Source organism: Triticum aestivum, chromosome 7B (assembly GCF_018294505.1).
Source record: "Triticum aestivum cultivar Chinese Spring chromosome 7B, IWGSC CS RefSeq v2.1, whole genome shotgun sequence".
Classification (NCBI taxonomy): domain Eukaryota; kingdom Viridiplantae; phylum Streptophyta; class Magnoliopsida; order Poales; family Poaceae; genus Triticum; species Triticum aestivum.
The window spans coordinates 311,051,153-311,078,427 of NC_057813.1; positions in this window are offsets into that span (position 1 = coordinate 311,051,153).

Sequence of the window (27,275 nt, forward strand, 5' to 3'; positions counted from 1 at the left end):
ATTGAGCTAGTCACCAGATGTGAAACCTGCCAGTTCCACTCCAAGAACATCCATCAACCTGATCAAGCTCTCCAGACGATCCCTTTGTCATGGCCATTTTCTGTCCGTGGGCTCGACATCCTGGGCCCCTTCCCCCGTGCTACCGGGAGCTTTGAATTCTTGTACGTTGCAATCGGCAAGTTTACAAAGTGGCTAGAAGTGGTGCCTGTGAGGAAGGTAACCGCACCATCAGCTATCAAGTTCTTGAAAGGATTGGTGTGCCGTTTTGCAGTACCCGCCAGAGTTATCACTTACAATGGCACCCAATTCAGAAGCTGCGCCTTCATGCAATACGTTCAAACCCTCAGAAGCAAGGTTTCATTCGCCTCTGTTGCTCATCCCAGGAGCAATGGACAGGCTGAGAGGATGAATGCCGAAGTGTTGCATGGGCTCAATACAAGAACTTTTGATAAGCTGCAAAAGTGCAGCAGGCGCTAGATCGACGAGCTGTCGGTGGTTCTTTGGTCCCTCTATATGACACCAAATCGAGCTACCGGCCAGACTCCCTTCTCCCTATTCTATGGGGAAGAAGCAGTGCTCCCCAAGGAACTCATATACGGGTCACCTCTAGTATTTGCCTACGATGAAGTAGTGCAAGAGCAGCACCAGCATGACGATGTAGTGCTCCTTGAGGAGAACCGTCTTCGGGCTGCTATGCATGCTGCACGCTACCAGTAAGCCCTGCACCGCTATCACAGCCGCAGGGTTCATGCCCGGAGCCTTTAGGAAGGCGACCTTGTCCTTAGGCGTGTTTAGTCCGCCAAGGGTACCAACAAGTTGATGCCAAAGTGGGAAGGCCCTTACCAGGTAGTACGAGTCACCAGACCTGGCGCAATCTATTTGGAGAATGAAGATGGCATCAAAATGCAAAACTCATGGAATATTGAGCATCTTCGCAAGTTCTACCCGTAAGGTGCGGCTGTCCGGCCCAACCCCGGTAGCCACCCTTTTATTCAAGCCTTGGTAATGCACATGTAAACCTTTGTACAAAGCCAGGCGCGGGCCCTGAGCATAGATAATAAAATGAAGCACTGGCACCCTAAATACTTGCATGCATGATTAGCTTAGCATAAATTTGCCATGATTATTTACATGAGGTCATATGTTGCTATGGTTTCCTCTACACTAACTACATGGCTCTTGCCGCGGGCTCGATCCCGAAAAGAAGAGATGGAAACAATCCTACATATTGATCCCCGATAGGCCAAACAAATAAGTTTCTTTTTATCCATAACATGTCTCTGTAAGAAGAAAACTTGTGCATAGAAGAACCTTGTCACCTTCAAAACATTTGTGCTCCCATCCCCTGATTCAAACATTATTTTGATCAAGATGGTTGTAGTGGCATTTGACAAAGAAGGTTCGACAAGGTTCCAGTTCCCTTCCAATAATTTTGAGCCCGGTAGTCCAAGCCCCGCGGCAACGACGGAAGGCTCCGACAAGATATCTTGCCTGGAAACTTGTTTACTTAAAAGTATAGAGGTGTTCCTCCTCTGCATGGATGTAGTACATGCACAAGTACCCATCAAGCATGTACATTTTTCATTAATATTAAGATAAACAAGTACAAACCTTACAGAGTACAAACATGGATAGAAGAAATTACATATTTGAGAGTAAATTTTGGTAAATGCCTACATGTTTTAGATTGAAAAAATATAAGTGCCCCGTAATCCCTTTCTTGTCCCTCTCCTCCTAGGGACTGTAGTGGAAGGCAAAGAGGGAAAAAGGAGCGCCTGGATAGAAGCCCAGCCTGACCCCGTCAGGGCCTGCGGGACGCAGTCTGACAAGATCGGGAGTGCACAGACAAAGGCGAGGAACAGAGGGAGTGTCTAGGCGATGCCCTGGTCACCACCACCAGGGTCAGTAGGGCACGGCAGCATGGACACCAGCAAAGGAAGACGAAGCCGGAGTCCGCGAGGAAGCCTGTCAGTGTCCAGCAGGAAGACTACTGGAGGAGGCTGATGTCTACTACGCAACCTTCTCCTTGTAGACGTTGTTGGGCATCCAAGTGCAGAGGTTTGTAGGACAGTAGCAAATTTCCCTCAAGTGGATGACCTAAGGTTTATCAATCCGTGGGAGGCGTAGGATGAAGATGGTCTCTCTCAAGCAACCCTGCAACCAAATAACAAAGAGTCTCTTGTGTCCCCAACACACCCAATACAATGGTGAATTGTATAGGTGCACTAGTTCGGCGAAGAGATGGTGATACAAGTGCAATACGGATGGTAGATATAGGTTTTTTAATCTTAAAATATAAAAACAGCAAGGTAACTAATGATAAAAGTGAGCACAAACCGTATTGCAATGCGTTGAAACAAGGCCTAGGGTTCATACTTTCACTAGTGAAAATTCTCTCAACAATAATAACATAATTGGATCATATAACTATCCCTCAACATGCAACAAAGAGTCACTCAAAAGTAACTAATAGTGGAGAACAAACGAAGATATTATTGTAGGGTACGAAACCACCTCAAAGTTATCCTTTCTGATTGATCTATTCAAGAGTCCGTAGTAAAATAACACGAAGCTATTCTTTCCGTTCGATCTATCCTAGAGTTCGTAATAGAATAACACATTAAGACACAAATCAACCAAAACCCATCACCTAGATACTCCAATGTCACCTCAAGTATCCGTGGGTATGATTATACGATATGCATCAGACAATCTCAGATTCATCTATTCAACCAACACAAAGAACTTCAAAGAGTGCCCCAAAGTTTCTACCGGAGAGTCAAGACGAAAACGTGTGCCAACCCCTATGCATAAGTTCACAAGGTCACTGAAACCGCAAGTTGATTACCAAAACATACATCAAGTAGATCACGTGAATATCCCATTGTCACCACAGATAAGCACATGCAAGACATACATCAAGTGTTCTCAAATCCTTAAAGACTCAATCCGATAAGATAACTTCAAAGGGAAAACTCAATCCATTACAATAGAGTAGAGGGGGAGAAACATCATAAGATCCAACTATAATAGCAAACCTCGCGATACACCAAGATCGTGCCATATCAAGAACACGAGAGAGAGAGAGAGAGAGATCAAACACATAGCTACTGGTACATACCCTCAGCCCCGAGGGTGAACTACTCCCTCCTTGTCATTGAGAGTGCCGGGATGATGAAGATGGCCACCGGTAATGGATTGCCCCTCCGGCAGGGGGCCAGAACAGGGTCCTGATTGGTTTTTGTTGGCTACAAAGGCTTGCGGCAGCGGAACTCCCGATCTAGGTTGTTTTCTGGGGGTTTCTGTATATATAAGAGGTGTTGGCGTCGGGGACAAGTCAGGGGGGTCTCCGAGGCGGCCACGAGATAGGGGGGCGTGCCTAGGGGGTGGGGCACGCCCCCACCCTCGTGGGTGCCTCGGGACTCTTCTAGCCCATCTCCGGTACTCTGTGGGCTTCTTCTGGTCCAAAAATAATCTCCGTGAAGTTTCAGGTCAATTGGACTCCGTTTGGTTTTCCTTTTCTGTGATACTCAAAAACAAGGGAAAAAACAGAAACTGGCACTGGGCTCTAGGTTAATAGGTTAGTCCCAAAAATCATAAAAACAGCATATAAATGCATATAAGACATCCTAGATGGATAATATAATAGCATGGAACAATCAAATATTATAGATACGTTGGAGACGTATCAAGCATCCCCAAGCTTAATTCCTACTCATCCTCTAGTAGGTAAATGATAAAAACTGAATTTTTGATGTGGAATTCTACCTAACATAATTATCAATGTAATTTTGTTTATTGTGGCATGAATGTTCAGATCCGAAAGATTCAAGACAAAAGTTTAATATTGACATAAAAATAATAATAGTTCAAGCATACTAACAAAGTAATTATGTCTTCTCAAAATAACATGGCCAAAGAAAGTTATCCCTACAAAATCATATAGTCTGGCTATGCTCTATCTTCATCACACAAAATATTTAAATCATGCACAACCCTGGTTTTAGCCAAGCAATTGTTTCATACTTTAGTATTCTCAAACATTTTCAATCTTCACGCAATACATGACCGTGAGCCATGGACATAGCACTATAGGTGGAATAGGATGGTGGTTGTGGAGAAGTGATAGAGGCGAGGGTGTCCCGATCTTTCGATGAGATGATAACTATCGATTTGGTGGAGACGACTTTGACGATCCGACTACAAACGTGCACGACGTTGCGCCTTAGCAATCGCTAAACCAATCTCCTGAGGTTACTGACGATGCCGGAAGCACGGTCGGCCTGACCACGAAGGTCTATTCCTGCAAGCAATCGAATAACGAGCAAGAATATGATAAAGCAATCTGAATATTGCAAATATATATGAGGTATTGATGATGGTGGGGATCCGGAAGCGGTCTTGGTCTGGTCGTTGGACACAAACGAAGTACACGAAGTTGCAATGGCTAACTTTTAACTAAACAAATCCCAAGGAAAAGCTACTAGATGGATCTACTTATATAGGAGCAAGGGGTGGCGGCCAAGGAGGTGGGAGGACGTCCCAAGGCAGCCTAAAACTAAATCTAGGTCGTACAAGGCCAATGGGCCCAAGTGGAGGTGATGTAACACCTTTGGACTTGTAGTTTGACTCGGATTCTGCTGCAGCATCAGATTGTTTCGTCCACAACTCAACGCTCCGGACGAATTTGAAGGTGATTCCAATTGGGTTGGAAAGTGCACGAAATCTAGTTTCCAACAAAAAAAAGAATCACCCAATTCGGAGTCCGTATGAAAAACTTGTGTGCGTTTAGAGTCAGGTATGTCTGTGCAGTCCGAATCTGAATCCAGAACGTGAGAGACTTGGACTCTATCTTCTCTTGGGCCAAAAGTGACGTGAGAGAACTTTTTGGACAGCAAATAAACATCTCTTTCTTCCTTATCTTCATATGTGGATTGTACAAATGTCCCATACACCTGCAATTAGACAAAACACAAAAGTATGTGAAGTATTTTTGTTCTGGATAACATAAATAGATTATTGAATAGTTTGCACTAGAAATCACCTGACAAATATGCATATATGCAATATTTTTGGTCATATCCAAGGTAGTCATGTCCTCATCATTCTCCCCTTCTTGAAAATAAAGCCGTCCTCGGCGTTGCTTAATCTGAAATGTGGCTAACAAAAGAGACAAGGTGTACATGTTGTATATGTATATGTCATCCATTTTTACTTCCCTTGATTTTTGCATATATGACACATGAATAGATGAGTAACTTGCATAGTTCATAAAATCTGAAGCCAAAAAATTAGCACAAGAAGTAGAAGGCATGAAAATATTGCAACTCAGTTTGCACATATAAGTGAAGCTCTTATTCATTTCAAAAGATTGACAATGTTCATCATTAAACCATCCCAACATTGGTGAATAAACCTTACTTGCATCAAATTTCCATGCTACAACATGCTTAAATAAGCAAACATGCAATAAGTCATTCAACACAGAATCATCACCAAGATTAGAGGTCATATCAAAATGATTAAACATTGGTTCTTTTGCATCAATAGTTAATTCAATGGGTGCACTCAAAATTGTTGGTATTTCAGTTGTTTGATCACATGGCAAAGTCAAATTATCAACGTAGTCCTCTAAAATAGGTGGTGTGATCAAAGTAGTGGGTAGCTCATCATATGGTGCATTCAAATTGACAAGGCATTCATCATTCTCATGTAGAGATGGAAGATCAGTACCTTTGTCATTACCTCTTATGATCAACTCAGATGATGTAGCCACTCTCGGGGGCGATGTGTCACATGGTGGAGGTGATGTAGTCCTGACAACAACGGATGTGGTTGTCATAGTATGCCTAGTAGTTGAAGGAACAATCATATCAACTCTTGGAATGTGCACCGTGCGCTTGTTCTCCTCGTGGCCAACACGTCGTTTTATTTCCTGTTCAGCTTTGCAAGCAAGATGAAACAAATGGTCCATAGGATAACACTCTTCATGAATTAGTATCTCTTGAATATCACGGTTTAATCCTCCCCAAAATCTATCCATAAAATCATCTTCACTTTCTTCTAAAGAGGAATGCAACAAGGTAGTTTGTAAATCATCATAATATTTTGTTACAGATTCACTACCTTGTTTTAAGTGTTGCAACTTCTTAATCATGTCACGAGTATAATAAGCAGGGACGAAAGTATGTCGCATGGCAAGTTTCAAATCATCCCAAGTAGTAGGTATATAATCAGGGTGTAACCGACAATATTCACTCCACCAAACCAAAGCATAACCAGTGAAAGAACCAACCGCAACCTTAACCTTTTTATGTTCATCGAAATTATGGGAAGCAAATATATTTTTTATGTCGAACTCCCATTCAATATATAAAGCAGGTTTAAAACGGCCATTAAATGGTGGTATAGATACATTAACCTGATCATGTGCATTTGGATGTTTGTGCACCTCTCGTGACGGTTGTGGTATTTGCAAAGGTGGTGGCACGTCTCCCGCGATCGACAAAGCCCATGAATTGACTCTGGATCCTGTCATGATTAGTAGAACAAGAAACAAAACCCAAAAATAATGTTCCTATAACTACTAGGATGTGGTGGTAAAACGCTAACAGTAAAGCAAATATCAATGTCTTACAAGTTCTTACCATGCAGCAGGCGGTGATCGGCAACCAGCGGTGTCAAGTAACTCCGAATATTGAGTAAAGCGATTGCCAGGGGAGCGTACGTATACACGGTGTAGAAATATGTGGAGCTGGGTTGGCTATATATGGTAGCAAAAGATTAGCAATAATCAATTCAAAGATGCAATGTTGAATAAACGCTCAACGACGGTACTGTGCTGGTCCTAGGCTAGACCGGACTAGAGACGCGAGCCTAGAACACTAATGAGGTCACGTCGTAGCACAACTAGCATCAATGAAGGATACTAAGTAGCTCTGGACAGCAAGATATAAGTGAAGATCACAACGGCAGTAAAGATAATGAGGTGAAACAACAGCCAAGCAGGATATATCAACAACTTTGTCTCCAACTTTCCTCTGAAAAAGTTTGTGCCGATTTTTTTGTTTTTTTTCTTCTCTTTTTTTTTCCTCACACTTTTTTTTCTTTTTCTTCTCTCTCTTTTTCTTTTTTTTCTTTCCTTTTTTCTCTCTTTTTTTCTCTATCTTCTTTTTCTCCCTCTTTCCAAGACAAACTAGATAAGATGCAGATTCGATCAGGCGAAGATGTGAGTGACCTCAACTATGATTATGACAATAAACAGTGCGTAACACATGGTCGAAATTGGTGGATGGGATGGTGGACAGCGGATGGGATAATGATGCAGCGGCTGCGTGACTAATGTGAACAGAACTCGAAACTCTAAAGGAACTAGACACTAAGACCAGCAACTCGACACGACGATGCAACCGATAATTCAACTATGCAAGCAATGAAAAGAAAATTGCAAAGGCTCAGACTGGCTTGGACCAAGGATGAATAGATCTAACTCTTTTTTGTGGATTTTTCTTGGACAATAGGTAAGAAAATAAATCTAATCTAGGAAAACTGGAAATTCTCACCGAGCAACCTGAAAACTGATACCACTTGATAGAGGCGGGGGTGTCCCGATCTTTCGATGAGATGATAACTATCGATTTGGTGAAGATGACTTTGACGATCCGACTACAAACGTGCACGACGTTGCGCCTTAGCAATCGCTAAACCAACTCCGAAAGGTTATTGACCACGCTGGAGCACAATCAACCTGACCACGAAGGTCTATTCCTGCAAGCAATCGAAGAACAAGCAAGAATATGATAAAAGCAATCTGAATATTGCGAGTATATATGAAGTATTGATAAAGGTGGGGATCCGTAAGCGGTCTTGGTCTGGTCGTTGGACACAAACGAAGTACACGAAGTTGCAATGGCTAACTTTTAACTAAACAAATCCCCAGCAAAAAGCTACTAGATGGATCTACTTATATAGGAGCAAGGGGTGGCGGCCAAGGAGGTGGGAGGACGTCCCAAGGCAGCCTAAAACTAAATCTAGGTCGTACAAGGCCAATGGGCCCAAGTGGAGGTGATGTAACACCTTTGGACTTGTAGTTTGACTCGGATTCTGCTGCAGCATCAGATTGTTTCGTCCACAACTCAACGCTCCGGACGAATTTGAAGGTGATTCCAATTGGGTTGGAAAGTGCACGAATTCTAGTTTCCAACAAAAAAAGAATCACCCAATTCGGAGTCCGTATGAAAAACTTGTGTGCGTTTTGAGTCAGGTATGTTTGTGCAGTCCGAATCTGAATCCAGAACGTGAGAAACTTGGACTCTATCTTCTCTTGGGCCAAAAGTGACGTGAGAGAACTTTTTGGACATCAAATAAACATATCTTTATTCCTTATCTTCATATGTGGATTGTACAAATGTCCCATACACCTGCAATTAGACAAAACACAAAAGTGTGTGAAGTATTTTTGTTCTGGATAACATAAATAGATTATTGAATAGTTTGCACTAGAAATCACCTGACAAATATGCATATATGCAATATTTTTGGTCATATCCAAGATAGTCATGTCCTCATCAGAAATTATGGGAAGCAAATATATTTTTTATGTCGAACTCCCATTCAATATATAAAGCAGGTTTAAAACGGCCATTAAATGGTGGTATAGATACATTAACCTGATCATGTGCATTTGGATGTTTGTGCACCTCTCTTGACGGTTGTGGTATTTGCAAAGGTGGTGGCACGTCTCCCGCGATCGACAAAGCCCATGAATTGACTCTGGATCCTGTCATGATTAGTAGAACAAGAAACAAAACCCAAAAATAATGTTCCTATAACTACTAGGATGTGGTGGTAAAACGCTCACAGTAAAGCAAATATCAATGTCTTACAAGTTCTTACCATGCAGCAGGCGGTGATCGGCAACCAGCGGTGTCAAGTAACTCCGAATATTGAGTAAAGCGATTGCCAGGGGAGCGTACGTATACACGGTGTAGAAATATGTGGAGCTGGGTTGGCTATATATGGTAGCAAAAGATTAGCAATAATCAATTCAAAGATGCAATGTTGAATAAACGCTCAACGACGGTACTATGCTGGTCCTAGGCTAGACCGGACTAGAGACGCGAGCCTAGAACACTAATGCGGTCACGGCGTAGCACAACTGGCATCAATGAAGGATAGTAAGTAGCTCTTGACAGCAAGATATAAGTGAAGATCACAACGACAGTGAAGATAATGATGAAAAACAACTGCCAAGCAGGATATACAACAACTCTCTCTCCAACTTTCCTCTTGAAAAGTTTGAGACAATTTTCTGATAAATTCTTTCAAAGAATGCTACTAACTCAAGCTTTCCAATGCAAAAAGAATCACTCAATTCCGAGTTGATATGAGGAGTCAAAGAATTCTAAAACTGGCCTGAAAAATTGGAACAAGCTGTGTTCACGAATTTCGGAGGGCAAAAAGACCTATTTAGAAGCCGATTTTGAGGTGTCAAATATTGAACTAGCTTCTGCAACTATTTAGATGCGGCTCGTCGCTATCTGATACCACTAGATAGAGGCGAGGGTGTCCCGATCTTTCGATGAGATGATAACTATCGATTTGGTGGAGACGACTTTGACGATCCGACTACAAACGTGCACGACGTTGCGCCTTAGCAATCGCTAAACCAATCTCCTGAGGTTACTGACGATGCCGGAAGCACAGTCAGCCTGACCATGAAGGTCTATTCCTGCAAGCAATCGAAGAACGAGCAAGAATATGATAAAGCAATCTGAATATTGCAAATATATATGAGGTATTGATGATGGTGGGGATCCGGAAGCGGTCTTGGTCTGGTCGTTGGACACAAACGAAGTACACGAAGTTGCAATGGCTAACTTTTAACTAAACAAATCCCAAGGAAAAGCTACTAGATGGATCTACTTATATAGGAGCAAGGGGTGGCGGCCAAGGAGGTGGGAGGACGTCCCAAGGCAGCCTAAAACTAAATCTAGGTCGTACAAGGCCAATGGGCCCAAGTGGAGGTGATGTAACACCTTTGGACTTGTAGTTTGACTCGGATTCTGCTGCAGCATCAGATTGTTTCGTCCACAACTCAACGCTCCGGATGAATTTGAAGGTGATTCCAATTGGGTTGGAAAGTGCACGAAATCTAGTTTCCAACAAAAAAAGAATCACCCAATTCGGAGTCCGTATGAAAAACTTGTGTGCGTTTTGAGTCAGGTATGTCTGTGCAGTCCGAATCTGAATCCAGAACGTGAGAGACTTGGACTCTATCTTCTCTTGGGCCAAAAGTGACGTGAGAGAACTTTCTGGACAGCAAATAAACATCTCTTTCTTCCTTATCTTCATATGTGGATTGTACAAATGTCCCATACACCTGCAATTAGACAAAACACAAAAGTATGTGAAGTATTTTTGTTCTGGATAACATAAATAGATTATTGAATAGTTTGCACTAGAAATCACCTGACAAATATGCATATATGCAATATTTTTGGTCATATCCAAGGTAGTCATGTCCTCATCAAGAAGACAAAAAAGGAGAAGATAGTCTGACATCAACTAGGCGTATCAACGGGCTATGGTGATGCCCATTAATAGATATCAATGTGAGTGAGTAGGGATTTCCATGCAACGGATGCACTAGAGCTATAAGTGTATGAAAGCTCATCAAAAGAAACTAAGTGGGTGTGCATCCAACTTGCTTGCTCACGAGGACCTAGGGCACTTTGAGGAAGCCCATCATTGGAATATACAAGACAATTTCTATAATGAAAAATACCCACTAGTATATGAAATTGACAACATAGGAGACTCTCTATCATGAAGATCATGGTGCTACTTTGAAGAACAAGTGTGGTAAAAGGATAGTAGCATTGCCCCTTCTCTCATTTTTTTTATTTGGGCCTTTTTTCTCCTTTTTATGGCCTCTTTTTTTTCCTTTTTTTTGTCCGGAGTCTCATCCGACTTGTGGGGGAATCATAGTCTCCATCATCCTTTTCTCACTGGGACAATGCTCTAATAATGAAGATCATGACACTTTTATTTTCTTACAACTCAAGATTACAACTCGATACTTAGAACAAAATATGACTCTATATGAATGCCTCCCGCAGTGTACTGGGATGTGCAATGTATCAAGAGTGACATGTATGGAAGAATTATGAAAGGTGGCTTTGCCACAAATATGATGTCAACTACATGATCATGCAAGGCAATATGACAATCATAAAACGTTTCATAATAAACGGAATGGTGGAAAGTTGCATGGCAATATATCTTGGAATGGCTATGGAAATGCCATAATAGGTAGGTATGGTGGCTGTTTTGAGGAAGGTATATGGTGGGTTTATGGTACCGGCGAGTGTTGTGCGGCACAAGAGCGGCTAGCAATGGTGGAAGGGTGAGAGTGCGTATAATCCATGGACTCAACATTAGTCATAAAGAACTCACATACTTATTGCAAAAATCTACAAGTCATCTAAACAAAGTACTACATGCATGCTCCTAGGGGAAGGGTTTGTAGGAGTTAACCATCGCGCGATCGCGACCTCCACTCATAAGGAAGACAATCAATAAATAAATCATTCTCAAACTTCATCACATAACGGTTCACCACACGTGCATGCTACGGGAATCACAAACTTTAACACAAGTATCTCTCAAATTCACAACTACTCCACTAGCATGACTCCAATATCACCATCTTCATATCTCAAAACAATTATAAAGAATCAAACTTCTCATAGTATTCAATGCACTTTATATGAAAGTTTTTATTATATCCCTCTTGGATGCCCATCATATTTGGACTAAATTCATAACCAAAGCAAATTACCATGTTGTTTAGGACTCTCAAAATAATATAAATGAAGCATGAGAGTTCATCTATTTCTTCAAAATAAAACCACCGTCGTGCTCTAAAAAGATATAAGTGAAGCACTAGAGCAATCGACAAACCACTCTGAAAGATATAAATGAAGATTAATGAGTAGTCGAATAATTATGTAAATGTGTAAAGACTCTCTAACATTTAATAATTTCAGATCTTGGTATATTATTCAAACAGCAAGCAAAACAAAATAAAACAAAATGACACTCCAAGCAAAACACATATCATGTGGTGAATAAAAATATAGCTCCAAGTAAAGTTACCGATGAACGAACACGATAGAGGGGGTGCCATCCGGGGCATCCCCAAGCTTAGTTGCTTGAATCTTCCTTGAATATTACCTTGGGGTGCCTTGGGAATCCCCAAGCTTAGGCTCTTGCCACTCCTTATTCCATAGTCCATCGAATCTTTACCCAAAACTTGAAAACTTCACAACACAAAACTCAACAGAAAACTTGTAAGCTCCGTTATAGGAAAATAAATCACCACTTTTGGTACTATTGTGAACTCATTCTAAATCCATATTGGTGTAATATCTACTGTATTCCAACTTCTCTATGGTTCATACCCTATGATACTACTCACAGATTCATCAAAATAAGCAAACAACACATAGAAAACAGAATCTGTCAAAAACATAACAGTCTGAAGTAATCTGTAACTCTCGACTACTTCTGTAACTCCAAAAATTCTGAAATAAATTGGTGGACGTGAGGAATTTGTATATTAATCTACTTAAAAAAGAATCAACCTAAAATCACTCGTCTGTAAAAAACGACAACTAATCTCGTGAGCGCAAAGTTTCTGTTTTTACAGCAAGATCACATTAACTTTCACCCAAGTCTTCCCAAAGGTTCTACTTGGCACTTTATTGAAACGAAAGCTATAAAACACGATTACTACAGTTGCTTAATCATGTGGACACATAAAAATAGTGGGGGTAAATATTGGGTTGTCTCCCAACAAGCGCTTTTCTTTAATGCCTTTGTAGCTAGGCATGATGATTTCAATGATGCTCACATAAAAGATAAGAATTGAAACATAGCGGGAGCATCAGGAAGAATATGACTAGCACATTTAAGTCTAACCCACTTCCTATGCCTAGGGATTTTGTGATCAAACAACTTATGGAAATAAGAATCAACTATCATAGGAAAGCAAAACAAGCATAGCTTCAAGATTTTCAACACATAGAGAGGAAACTTGATATTATTGCAATTCCTACAAGCATATAATCCTCCCTCATAGTAATTTTCAGTAGCATCATGAATGAATTCAACAATATAACCATCACATAAAGAATTCTTTTCATGATCCCCAAGCATATAAATTTTATTACTCTCCACACAAGCGAAATTCTTCTCATGAATAGTAGTGGGAGCAAACTCAACAAAATAACTATCATGTGAGGCATAATCCAATTGAAGATTAAAATCAAGATGACAAGTTTCATGGTTATGATTGTTCTTATAGCATACATGTCATCAAAATAATCATCATAGATAGGAACTTTCTTCTCATAATCAATTGGAACCTCTTCCGAAATAGTGGATTCATCATTAAATAAAGTCACGACCTCTCCAAATCCACTTTCATCAATATAATCATCATAAATAGGAGGCATGCTTTCATCATAATAAATATTCTCATCAAAACTTGGGGGACTAAAAATATCATCTTCATGAAACATAGCATCCCCAAGCTTGTGCCCTTGCATATCATTAGCATCATGGATATTCAAGGAATTCATACTAACAACATTGCGATCATGCTCATCATTCAAATATTTAGTGCAAAACATTCTAATGCATTCTTCCTCTAGCAATTGAGCACAATTATCGGAATCCTTATTTTCACGAAAGACATTAAAAAGAGAAGCATATGAGGCACCTTCAATTCCATTTTTTGTAGTTTTCTTATATAGACTAAACTAGTGAGAAAACAAGAAACTAAAAGATTTGATTGCAAGATCTAAAGATATACCTTCAAGCACTCACCTACCCGGCAACGACACCAGAAAAGAAGTGGTGATACAAGTGCAATATGGATGGTAGATATAGGTTTTTATAATCTAAAAATATAAAAACAACATGGTAAAAAGTGATAAAAGTGAGCAAAAATGGTATTGCAATGCTTCGAAACAAGGCCTAGGGTTCATACTTTCACTAGTGCAAGTTCTCTCAATAATAATAACATAATTGGATCATCTAACTACCCCTCAACATGCAATAAAGAGTCACTCCAAAGTCACTAATAGCAGAGAACAAACGAAGAGATTATTGTAGGGTATGAAACCACCTCAAAGTTATTCTTTCTGATCGATCTATTCAAGAGTCCATAGTAAAATAACACGAAGCTATTCTTTCCGTTTGATCTATCCTAGAGTTCGTAATAGAATAACACCTTAAGACACAAATCAACCAAAACCCTAATGTCACCTAGATACTCCAATGTCACCTCAAGTATCCGTTGGTATGATTATATGATATGCATCACACAGTCTCAGATTCATCTATTCAACCAACACAAAGAACTTCAAAGAGTGCCCCAAAGTTTCTATCGGAGAGTCAAGACAAAACCGTGTGCCAACCCCTATGCATAAGTTCACAAGGTCGCTGAACCCGCAAGTTGATCACCAAAACATACATCAAGTAGATCATGTGAATATCCCATTCTCACCACAGATAAGCACATGCAAGACATAGATCAAGTGTTCTCAAATCCTTAAAGACTCAATCCGATAAGATAACTTCAAAGGGAAAACTCAATCCATTACAAGAGAGTAGAGGGGGAGAAACATCATAAGATGCAACTATAATAGCAAAGGTCGCGATACATCAAGATCGTGCCATATGAAGAACACGAGAGACAGATCAAACACATAGCTACTGGTACATACCGTCAGCCCCGAGGGTGAACTATCCCTCCTCGTCATGGAGGGTGCCGGGATGATGAAGATAGCCATCGGTGATGGATCCCCCCTCCGGCAAGGTGCCGGAACAGGGTCCCGATTGGTTTTTGGTGGCTACAGAGGCTTGCGGCGGCAGCACTCCCGATCTAGGTTATTTCATGGGGGTTTCTATATATATAAGAGGTGTTGGCGTCCGGGACAAGTCAGGGGGGTCTCCGAGGCGGCCACGAGATAGGGGTCGTGCCCCCCACCCTCGTGGGTGCCTCGGGCCTCTTCTGGCCCATCTACAGTACTCCGTGGGCTTCTTCTGGTCCAAAAATAATCTCCGTGAAGTTTCAGGTCAATTGGACTCCGTTTGGTTTTCCTTTTCTGTGATACTCAAAAACAAGGAAAAAACAGAAACTGGCACTGGGCTCTAGGTTAATAGGTTAGTCCCAAAAATCATAAAAAATAGCATATAAATGCATATAAAACATCCTAGATGGATAATATAATATCATGGAACAATCAAAATTTATAGATACGTTGGAGACATATCAGATGTGGAGACACCTTCCGCACCTAACACCCTACATATCATCTTGCCGGGGAGGAGATGCAGGTGCAGATGGTGGTGTCACCAGCTGAAGGTGACGGTGCGGCTGGTGTTCAGCTAGAGTCGGAGCAATCGTCCTCCTCATCGGCACCGCCATCATCGCCGTCACTGTCCTCCTCGTCGCTGTCGCTTGAGGAGGAGCTTTCATCGTAGGTCGAGCTCTCTGTGTAGCACCCTAAGCGAGCACCTGAACGCCCAAAAAATACCTTGATGGAGAGCAGGGTGGCGTCCATTAACTTGGAGTGGAGGACGTGCCATGCCGCCAAGCTATGGGCACGAGCGAAGGTTTCGCAGCCGCGCTAGAGAAGCATGACATGAGGTGCAGGGAAATCTACGTTCGTCCGCTTGCTGCCATTACAGCAGCCCTCATGTGCAGCCTCAACCCCGACAGTTGTTCTACATCCATCACCCTTGCTAATGGAGTTAGAAGCCGAAGAAAACTGCACGGAGGCACGCACAGCTTGATGATGAATTCAAGTGCCTCGTCCCTGACGTGGCCTTCGTTCGGGCCCGGAGAAACTAGAGGAGGGGCGATCAAAGCACCGCCCCATCCTCCTCGACCTTGGGCGCTATTATGGCCGCGTCCATGTCCTCTACCGCCTCCTCTCACGATGGGATCCTCCGGCTTCGTCCTCAAAATGAGGAGGGAGGCGCTGTCGAGCAGAAACCCTCGTCGCCACCACTGGAATACCACCACTGATGTAAGGTAGAACCCTAGATGCCCGATCTTTCATGATTGGAGGGGATCCTACGAAGAACACGAAGAACACGAGGGGGAACACGAGGGGAAACACAAGAGAAATCACTCAACCAACAAGATATGGTCACACATATGCTAGATCCTCAAAACACAAAGAGATACACGATCTGCATTCCAACAAAGGACGATACAAGTGGCGGTAGTTCTTCTCCAAGAGGAGGTATGGAAGGTCTTCCCGTGATGTGGTCTTGAATCCGCTTGGGGGATCTTCTCCGAGGAGGTCATGAGCTCCGAGGAGAAGTAACCAAGTGGGTGAGCAAAGCTCTATCTCAAATATGAGCTATCACAATGCTAACCCTAACTAGGAGGAGGAGGGGGTCTATATATACTGCTAAGCCACGGAGGGATAAGTGAGGGGCGAAGGGGTACACGGGCCTCGTCCCAAGTCACGCACGTAGGCATGGTCCGGATGATCCGGGCGTCTTGGGTCCGAATGATCCGGGCGGCCGTCTGGATGATCCGGTTTCATCAAGCAGGCTTCGGTGTCTTCGGGCACATTACCCGGAACGTCCAGGTGGGGGTCCGAATCACCCGGACTTGGTCCAGATCTTCCGACTAGGGGTTAGGATGATCCGGGCAAGTCATGTCTTGCTCCTCCCTTCTCCTTGTATTCTCGATGGTCATCTCAGTTGTACCTGAGTATATGCAAGGTCCATGCATGAGGTAGTAGCCATGTCTCACATGCGGAAAGTGACAGTTCGAAGAGGAGTGAATTCACCTTGTGTCCAATGGCGTATGTTCGAGGTCTCGTCATATGTCCTCTTGGGACATGGAGAGTAGTCAGAGTGTACATTGGGATGAATGTGGGATGCTCCGCATCATCTCTTCCCCCCTGGGAAAGATCCGACCTCGGACCGTGATCCTCATCACCATGGAAACGGTTGTCGTGGACGGAGTTGAAGACATTGCGCAATCCAAGTACTCCAAGGTGTCACCGCAGTGGTATACATGTAAAAATAGCAAACACAAACAACACTCGGAAATACAATGGTTAGCACACACAAAGTGTCCATCAAGTAAGTATGAGTCCGTGCGGCAAGATTGTTTGCGACAAAGCGCATGAAGCTTATCAAGATGATATAGAATGATATGCAAAGCACTCATGGGAGCAAATGCAATCATTGTGCACACAAATGTGTTTTGAATATGATATATGCAACCACGATGCAAAATGATGTAATAGTGAGATGGTTTATCAATAGCATGCATATGGCAATGGATGCTCAATATGATTATGTTATCATGCAATTGATGGTCGGCAAGTTGATCATTATGTATGAATATGCCATCAAGGAAGATTGCAACAAATTTGCTAAGGAAATTCACAAGCTCATATATCATGGATATACAAGATGCAACAAGGCAATCATAATGTGAGTCAATCCATGCATAAGGTGCAAACTTGCGGTGAGTATGAAATGTCCATCGAGCATGACATGTGTGAGCACAATCAACAAATATGGAGGTGTTGGTGTACCAATGCTCGATGTCGTGGCATGAGTGGAGTTTCGAAGGTGCATCCAATAAGTGCGAGCGCTCCTCAATGTGAAGGTCCATAGAGACAATGTCCAATGTCGCTCCTCCATTCACGAGATGTATCAGGTAGACAACAAGAAGGAAACAACAATAAAAGAATGACCCATCCAATATGCGTACTTGAGGATGGCTCAAGGGGAAGGAGTTCACCTTATGAAAGTTCCCAAAGATGTTGGAGTTGTATGTCATGTATGCCTTCACATAACCAATATGTCTCATGACGGTAATGCCTTGTGAATCCTTCAAAACGAAAGAACATGACAAAGACTTGAAAACACAAATGAGGTTAGCGAAAATGCAAAACCTATCATTCATGTGGTGAGATACCCAACAAGTGTCCTTGTCATTCTTATCGTAAGAAGGTACACGGGAACGTGGCATGTTATGGAAGCATATGAGGCAAGTACAACCGAAGACAATAAGCTCAATCAAAGAAGCATGCATCACAAGTAATATGTCCAAGTCTCCAGATCAATAAGCATAACATGGGTGCACTCACTACAATGGCATATGAGAGGTGCAACTAATGGAGACAAGAGATAAGGATCAAGACAAATCAAGTGAGAGGCATGAACATATATGTCATCAACCCAAGAAAGCGAGTAAGAGTGGAACATGGGTGATGCAACATAGCAAGCAATCATAGCGATCAAGTCAAGCAAGCAAGTACTGCGAAGGTGCAATGTACTAGAAGGAATCATGGGAAGCATGTCATGTGTGCAAATAGTGGGCATGAATAATTCACATGTCATAGCACAAGCATGAAAGCAAGATATGAGGAAAGTATCATCATTGTATTGGCAAGAAGTCCTAGGTAAATAGCAATGGAACATCATGACTCGCCCAACACAAGAATCAACACTAGCATGTGGCACATGGTAAACATGGCAATAGCAACAAGTATCTCCACCAAGCATGCAAATACACATAGAAGTAGCATATGGTGTGAATCATGGGTAGATGCAAGTAAGGGTCACAATTGCATGGCAAAATCATGTAAAGAGGCATAACATGCAAAGGGAACACGGTAGTATGGGCATAAGGTGACAAGTGGTAAATAGTGCATAGCCGTGTGAGAGACAAGTAAAAGAGATGCGCGTAGTCGTTGCACAAAGAGAACGGTGGTAAGGACAATTCACGTGATCCCAAAGCATCGCTGCTCTCAATAGCTCGTTTCGTCAACTCTTGGGATTGAGAGGTTGACGAGTATATGTGAGTACCTACACAAAACAAAGGCAAAGGGAAAATTGTGTGTGCATGGTATATCTACACATTATCCATCATGATTCACACGTGCATGTGTTGGTTAGCGCAAAATATCCAATGCTCAAATAAATGAGATGCGTGATATAGAAACATGTCATCCATCATGAGAGGTTTGTTATTATGTATGGCATAATGGAAACTAAAATTGTGTAATGCATCACGAAAAATATGTAGAGCATTGTTATTCATGGAATGCATATGGTGCACGCAATCATTGGAATCATGCAAAGTATGGAATGCATCAAAATCTCCTAATATGTATGAGGAAACTATGGGGGTCTCCTCATGAGCATTAATGGAAAAATCACATGGAGAATATTGAGACCATCTGAAACTAAGCATATTTGGAACAATGTGATTATGGCATGGCATAGTCGATGAATTGCGCAAATCATGTAAAGGAAACATGGAAATATCATCACATGAAAAACAAAAGCCAATGGACATCATCTCGTCATCTATGCCATAAGTGCAAATGGGATTGATTTTAATGGGGCATGCATAGTTACTATGTTGAGATTGAAATGATGCAATATGGGAGATCTCACTCCTAGCATATGACAAGTTTAAAGGATTATCAAACATGATGTGACCAAAAGAATTTTCACATGATATCCTATGGAACATAACATCACAACTAGGCAACTCAACATGCTCATCATCATATTCATCATAAATAGGTAAGTCATGACATGAGGAGGTCACACTGGCATGAAGCATGGGAATAGGTGGGTCAACATCATGCAACCAATCATTGGTAAGATAGTCCGCTGGTGGGACAAGAGAAGCACCATCACCTATGTTACCTTTGGAGCATCGCTCATGTGTTGTAGGTAAGGTGTTGAAGATCCACTCGTTGTCATGTTCATGTTGATGGAACCATGTGGGGGGTGCATCATCGTCCACCATGGTCGTCGTCGTCTCCATTTGAGGTATGGACTCATCGAGGATAGGTATGTCGTCATGTAGGAGACCTAGCACCAAAGAAGAAAACAGACTCGGAGTAGAGGTTAAGTCATTAGAAATCATAGTGGCTTCACATGCCGTCTCAACTACCTCACCTACTAAGTGTTGTGGCTCACTCACACCCGGTAAGATGCTCTCACTGATATGGTTGGTGGAGTCACTCAAATGGCTCTCAACCTCACATAGGATGTGTGGCATGCTCTCATGTGTGGGTCTAGTGGTGGTTACACTCATCCTCTCATAGGAAATGCACTCAGTGGCATATATGGTGGAGTCACTCATCTCACTCATGGGGTGGTGGCTCTCCTCACATGAGAAATGGAGCATCTCGACATATGTGGGTGTCGGAGAGATGTAGGTGCAAATGTCTCCAAGTTCAACTCCTATCGCCGCCTTGGTTGAAGGGATAGCCCAATGCTCAACCTTCTTGTCACCGTCTTGGTGTTGGAGGCCCATATGATGTGGCACTTCGTAGCTCCATGACCGAAGGGAAGTTACCATGCTCGGCCATATTCCTTGAGGGGCTTCCGAAGATGGAAGTGTCGCCCTCGCTCGTAGGTGGTTGCCTCATTGTTGAAGATGTCGATGTAGGCGAACTCGCCGGAAGTAAGTGAAGATGTCGTACGTCCAAAGGTGAAGATTTCTTGATAGCACTTGGCAAAGATGCCGAAGTGGTTGTTGTAGCCGTAGCTCCGTCTTGGTTGTGCTCGTCTCGCGGTCTTCTCTTTTTCTCATGAAGCTTGGACTTGGTGTGAAGTAGGGCTTGTTGGCACTTGTGAATTTGCTCTTGGCAAGCATCTTCATGATGATGTAGTCATTGTCATACTTGAGCTTGTAGTAGATGTCGTTTGTCGTTGTCGTGCACATGTTGCTTGGAGGTGACTTGGCCTTCATGATGATGTGGATCACGAATGTGATGGTGGTCGCCATGGAGATGTGGACGTGGACGACTTGCGCTTGTATCATTTTTGTGCTCCGAAGACTTGTGACTTGAATGTCGTGGCCTTGAGGATGATGAAGGGGAAGAACGGTTGATCAACAATGTCTGAATCTCCTCCATCCTTGCATCTAGATCCTCCTTTTGTGTGGAAAGCTTGTTGTCTATTTAGTCCCTTTTTCTTGCTTCGGATTGTCGATTGTCGATGGAGAGTTTCTCGATGCACTCTCGCAATATTGATTGTGCGCCTTGCATTTGTCGTTGTAGATTGAAGATGGACACTTTGGTGATGTAGTTGTTCATTCCGTTGTTGTTGTCGAAGACCGGAGATGAAATGCCTTTCCTATCCATCATAAGACTCGAGCAAAATGAGTGGAAGAAAGGAGAGAACTATACCAAATGTACCTTGACCGATGTTGAAGATGGATCAATGATCACTCAATGATGTAACAAGGAAATAGCACAATTGGTATCGATCTCATCGATTTCTCACACCTACGCAAATAAGGATTATGGTGGAGCTCGGTGAGGATAGTGGCACAAAAATTTGATGCAAAATGTTAGCAAGAGTCAAAAATGTTGAAAGATATTCAAAAATTCACAAGCGAAAAAGCAGACCAATAGCAATGAATGGCACACGGAAACACACACACGGATAGATAAATGGGGTCGTGCAACCAAGGAATGAGCACAAAATGTGGAATCCATGGAAAACGCTCGTGTTGCACAACTCAAGAGAGATGCTAGCACGATTGCTCAATAAGCGGATATGACACTTGTGCACAACCTATAAGATGCAAAATGCATAAAATTTTATCCCAAGTATGCTATGTATGTATGGTTCCCGGTGTTCTTCTCAAGATGATCCAAGATTACCGGATATGACAATCTTATATGCAATGTGGTATGATGCTATGGCACTTGCTTACAAGCTTCTTTGCTCTCTTTATTTTGCTTAGAAGCTTTATTTCTTTTCTTTGTATGGCCACTTTTGCACCAATGCATAAACCAAGATAACAATAGTGTATATGCGGGAACAAACTTGTGACACAAGATATGATATGATAGCAAGATGATACCAGTATGATATGGTATATATGCAATAGGAGGTGTAGACCAATGATCACTAATGTGCACAAGTAACGTTGCCGGCAATACTCAATGGCTAGTCTCGATGGGCAAGTGACGCAAAATGGGATAGGGGTTAACAATGCAATTGCAAGGGGAATATACAATTGTGTCATCGAGGTTACCGTCAATGGTTTTTTGAGTGTACATAAGGACGGATAATGATGAAATGGTCAATGTCAATGACGACCTCGTGGCAATGATGAGTGGCAGTGTTCTCAATGTCAAACCGTTCCTAATTAGTTGAAAGAACTTAGGAAACGGAAAAACCGCGAACTCAAAATCTCAAATGTCAAATGTCAAATGGTGGTAGCGGGAATGTGATGGTGGTTGGCACTCGGTAATGCAGAAGTGGGATGATGGGCTATGCAAGTTGGAGTTGAAGTCACCATCCCTAAGTAGCCGAAACACCTTAGCAGACACAAGCCACAACTCAAACAAGCTCAAACAAAATTCGGTTAAGTTGGGTTGGTGGAAGTGTATGTTGGGCAAGGTTATGTGGAAGTGGTGGTGGTGATTGAAGAAAAAGCAACCGTCCCTAAGTAGCCAAAACACCTTAGGAGACTCTAATCACAACTCAAACAACCACAAATGGAATGGTGAAGAAATGGGTTAGGTTGCGGAAGTCGGTGGTGGTAATGTGGATGATATGGTGGTGGCCCTAGGCAAAGATACCAAAGTTCCAAAAATTTGATGGAGTCAAATGATGTTGGTGTTATTTTTGTGGGATGGGGAATGTCAATAGATTCAAAATGAGCTAAAGAATGTCAAAATAGGACTTCAAATGAATTAGTTATGGTCAAAACAAAATTTCAGCCGTGTTAGTTTCAGAGTTAACCGGACATCCGCAAGGAGGTCCAGCTGATACGGGCTATGTGTGGATGATCCGGGAGTACATCCCGATGATCCGGGTTCATCAACTCGGGTACGGGTATTCGGGTGTCTAGATTATCCGGATGTCCGGGAGAGGGTCCAGGTGATTCAGGAGGTGTCCGGATGATCCGGGCAGGTCAAACTGCTCGAGATTTCCTCTCGGGGATGAATTTTTGGGCGGAAATTGGATAATCTTGGCGCAAAAATGCGGTGGGGAAACTTGGGGAGATGCTAGATCCACTCGAAACCAAGCAAATCCATGGATCAAAATCAACAAAACATCATCAAAATCAACAAATCCCAAAAACTGTGGGGCTATTTTTGGTGGGGATTTTCGAAATTTAGGACAAAATCAAGCAAAAGAAAGCTAGAAAAAGAGGGGTAGGGGCTCCAAATTCGTGATCAACCTTGCTCTGATCCAAGATGATGTAGGGTAGAACCCTAGATGCCCGATCTTTCATGATTGGAGGGGATCCAACAAAGAACACGAGGGGAAAACGAGGGGAACATGAGGGGAAACACAAGCGAAATCACTCAACCAACAAGATATGGTCACACATATGCTAGATCCGTGAAACTTCATGATCCGAATCCAACAAGGGGCGATAAAAGTGGCGGTAGTTCTTCTCCGAGAGGAGGTCTTTAAGGTCTTCCCATGATGGGGTCTTGAAACCGCTTGGGGATCTTCTCTGAAGAAGTTGTGAGCTCCGAGGATAAGTAACCAAGTGGATTCGCGAAGCTCTATCACAAATACGACCTATCACAATGCTAACCCTAAATAGGAGGAGGAGGGGGTCTATATATAGTGCTAAGCCACAGAGGGGTAAGTGAGGGCCGAAGGGGTACACGGGCCTCAGCCCAAGTCACACACGCAGGCGTGGTCCCGATGATCCGGGCGTCGGGGGTCCGGATGATCCGGGCGGCCGTCTGGATGATCCGGCTTCATCGAGCAGGCTTCAGGTGTCTTTAGGCACATTACCCGAATCGTTCGGGTGGGGGTCCAGATCATCCGGGCTTGGTCCGTATCGGCCGGCTGGGGTTCCGGATGAACTGGGCAAGTCCTGTCTTGCTCTATTCTTCTTCTTCCTTCTCCTCTTCCGTGCTTGGCCTTGGTCCTTGGATTCTCCATGGCCATATCGGTTGTACCTGAGTAGTAGCCATGTCTCACATGCGGACCCCCGAAGAGGAGTGAATTCACCATGTGTCCAATGGTGTATGTTCGAGGTCTCGTCATATGTCCTCTTGGGGCTTGGAGAGTAGTCAGAGTGTACATGGGGATGAACGTGGGATCCTTCACATCAACCATTCCCTCTCCCCCTTGCCATGGTGGAGAAAAGATGCCAGGAGGAAGAAGGAGGAGAAAGTGTTTGAGTAAGCACCTCACATGCGCCCCCTTTTATAGGCGAACGTGGCCAGCAGCTAGCTCCTAACCCAGGGGGCAACCGCCCCGCTCCACCAGTCTGGCCCCTCTGCGTCACCAACGGTGCATGGTGTCGGGTGTACAAAAGTAGGGGCTTTGCTTTTGACCCCTTTACTTGTGCACGGGCAGTCAGAGCCTCCCGCCACGGCCACACATAACAGGGCAGGAAAAGGTAGCCGGAGAGAAGCCCAAGGCACAAGACAAACAAAGCAACGACAAGGACCAAGGCTACGAAGATCAGATGGACGAAGCAGGTTTACCCGGCAAGGACCCATGCTGGGGCAGCCTCACACTACTAGGGAAAAGCCTATACACAGAATCTTAGCAGCAGCGCGGCTCAAAACGGAGCGCTGCTGCTAATTAGTAGTAGCGCGTGTGCGGGAAACTCGTTGCTGATAAGTTTTTAGCAGTAGCGCGCTCTGTGTAAACCGCGCTGCTACAAATATCGACCGGCGGTGTTCACCTAACTCCATTTAGCAGTAGCGCTGTGGCACGAACCGCGCTACTGCTATGGATGTAGTAGTAGCGCGCTTTTACTGAGATCGCTGCTGCTAAATTTCAAATTGGCACACTTTTTTGTCACTGTTAGCAGTAGCGCCATGGCCCAAAGCGCGCTGCTGCTAATTCCTTATCAGTAGCGCGTTTCTGCTCCCGCGCTACTGCTAACCCGCACCAACCCACCACCTTTCCCCACCCGTGCCTCCCCTCCCCCTCCTCTCTTCCCATCCCCCTACCTCCCCCACATGCTCCCACTCTCACTCTTCTTCTTCCTCAATACTTCTCCCCCATTACTCTTTCTCTTCTATCCACCTTTCTCTCTCTTCATTACTCATACCTAACTACACCATCTCCATTAATGCATCTCCTTTCTCTTTTTCCTTTCCCCTCCACTAGTTGAAGTTGTCTCCTCCCAAATTAGGTAGCTAGGTAGATGTAGGATTTAGTTAAGTGACCTATTTGCCCCCTAACTAGATCTATCTTTGTCAAGAAGAGCTTTGTGCACTTTTGATCTCCCTAGAACATCATCTCCACCGTGTGCTCGATCTCGATCGAGATAGAGGTGATGAAAATTTCATGCTTTTGCAAAATGGAAATATGTTTATGTGTGTGTGATATGTTTGTGGAAATTGTGTGTGTGGCATGCCAAATTGTGCTTTTGAGTTGCCTATGTTTTGCCGAAATGTCGATTTATTTCCGTTTCGGCGAATTCCGGGCAAACTCTAGATCCATATATGTCCTATTTTTAGGGAAGGTCATGCCAAATTTTTGTATGACTTTGATGCATGCATGCATTTTTATAATCAATTTGTTTATTATTACCGTGCAGAGTTGACGATGGTCAGTGGAACGATGGTGGACAGGTGGTTGCGGTCGGTGGTGCAGGACACGAAAGAAAATAACCGGACATAGGTTTTATGTCCGTGTCGAAAATGCAAAGGAATAGTTTGGCTCGACCCCCATGATGATGGTCATGTCGAAGCGCACCTGCTCATGACTGGTTTCATGGATGGCCATACTCGGTGGATAATTGAAGATGAGGATGATGATGTTGAGGATGCCGATGGGGCAGACAATGATGACACGTGGCAAGACGAAGAGATGATCGATAATGGTGGCGAGGAAGAGGCCGGACATGGCGGCGGAGAAGGGGCCGGACATGGCGGAGGAGAAGGGGCCGGACATGGCGGCGGAGAGAACGACATGGACTCCACGCAGCAGAGTTCGTCGGTACTAAGTTCAATCGTGTGGGACCCTCATGTTCAAGCATTGCTTCGCAAGGAGACGAGTACTGAGAGAGCTGCTTCTAGAGAGGAGGCTAAGCTGGAGCAACTGGTGGTAGACTCGAACACTCCATTGTATGATGGTTGCAATCCTGAGGTTACCCGCTTGAGTTTCACGCTCCAACTCCTGAAGACAAAGGCTAAAAACAAATGGACCGACACTAGCCTCGATGAGCATCTCAATTACCTAAAGGATGTTCTTCCCGCGGGTAAACTATGTCCTACTAGTGTTGATGAGGCCAAGAAGATCGTGTGCCCTCTTGATCTGCCACACGTTAGATACCATGCATGGATCAACGATTGCATAATTTATCGGAAGGAGCACACGGAAAAAACAAGCTGTCCGGTGTGCAATGCTTCTCGAGACAAGAAGGCCGGGAAGAAATGTCCCCAGAAAGTTGTATGGTACTTACCGATCACTCCCCGTCTCCAGAGGTATTTTGTAGATCCCAAGGAAGCAAAGCTAATGCACTGGCACGCGGAGAGGAAGAAGCCCGACGATGGAGATGATCCGAAGCTGAGACGAGTGAAGGATGGAAGCCAGTGGAGAGCGTTGAACAGCTTCTATCGGTATTTTGAATGTGATGCAAGGAACATCGTGCTCGGCGCGTGTACCGATGGCATGAATCCATTTGGCAACCAGAACACCAACCATAGCACATGGCCCGTGTTTGTATGGATGTACAACCTCCCCCCTGGTTGTGCATGAAATCGAAGTACATTCACATGAGCATGCTTATTCAAGGGCCAAAACAACTAGGAAATAATATTAATTTGTATCTGGGGGCTACTTCAAGAGGAGTTAGACATGTTATGGAAAACACCGGCCAAGACATGGGACGCCAGCAAAGGTGAGTATTTTAACATGAGAGCTGCGCTGATCACGACAGTGCAGGACTATCTCGGTTACAGATATGTGGCAGGCCAGGTGTGCCATGGATATTGCGGATGCACGCGGTGCATGGATGATACAACGTCTCAGCAGCTAACGTCAAGGAAATATGGCGGGTCTGGGAAAATCATGTACATGGGGCATCAAAGATGGCTTGAACAGGATGACCCGTGGAGAAATTGTGGAGATCTATTCAATGGTCACGCTGAGCATCGAGGACCTCCACGTAAGCGGAGCGGTGCCGAAATCGATGAGCTGTTGAAAAACTGGAAGGAGTGCCCCGCGCCGGGAAAGACGATGAGAAAGGCGCCGGA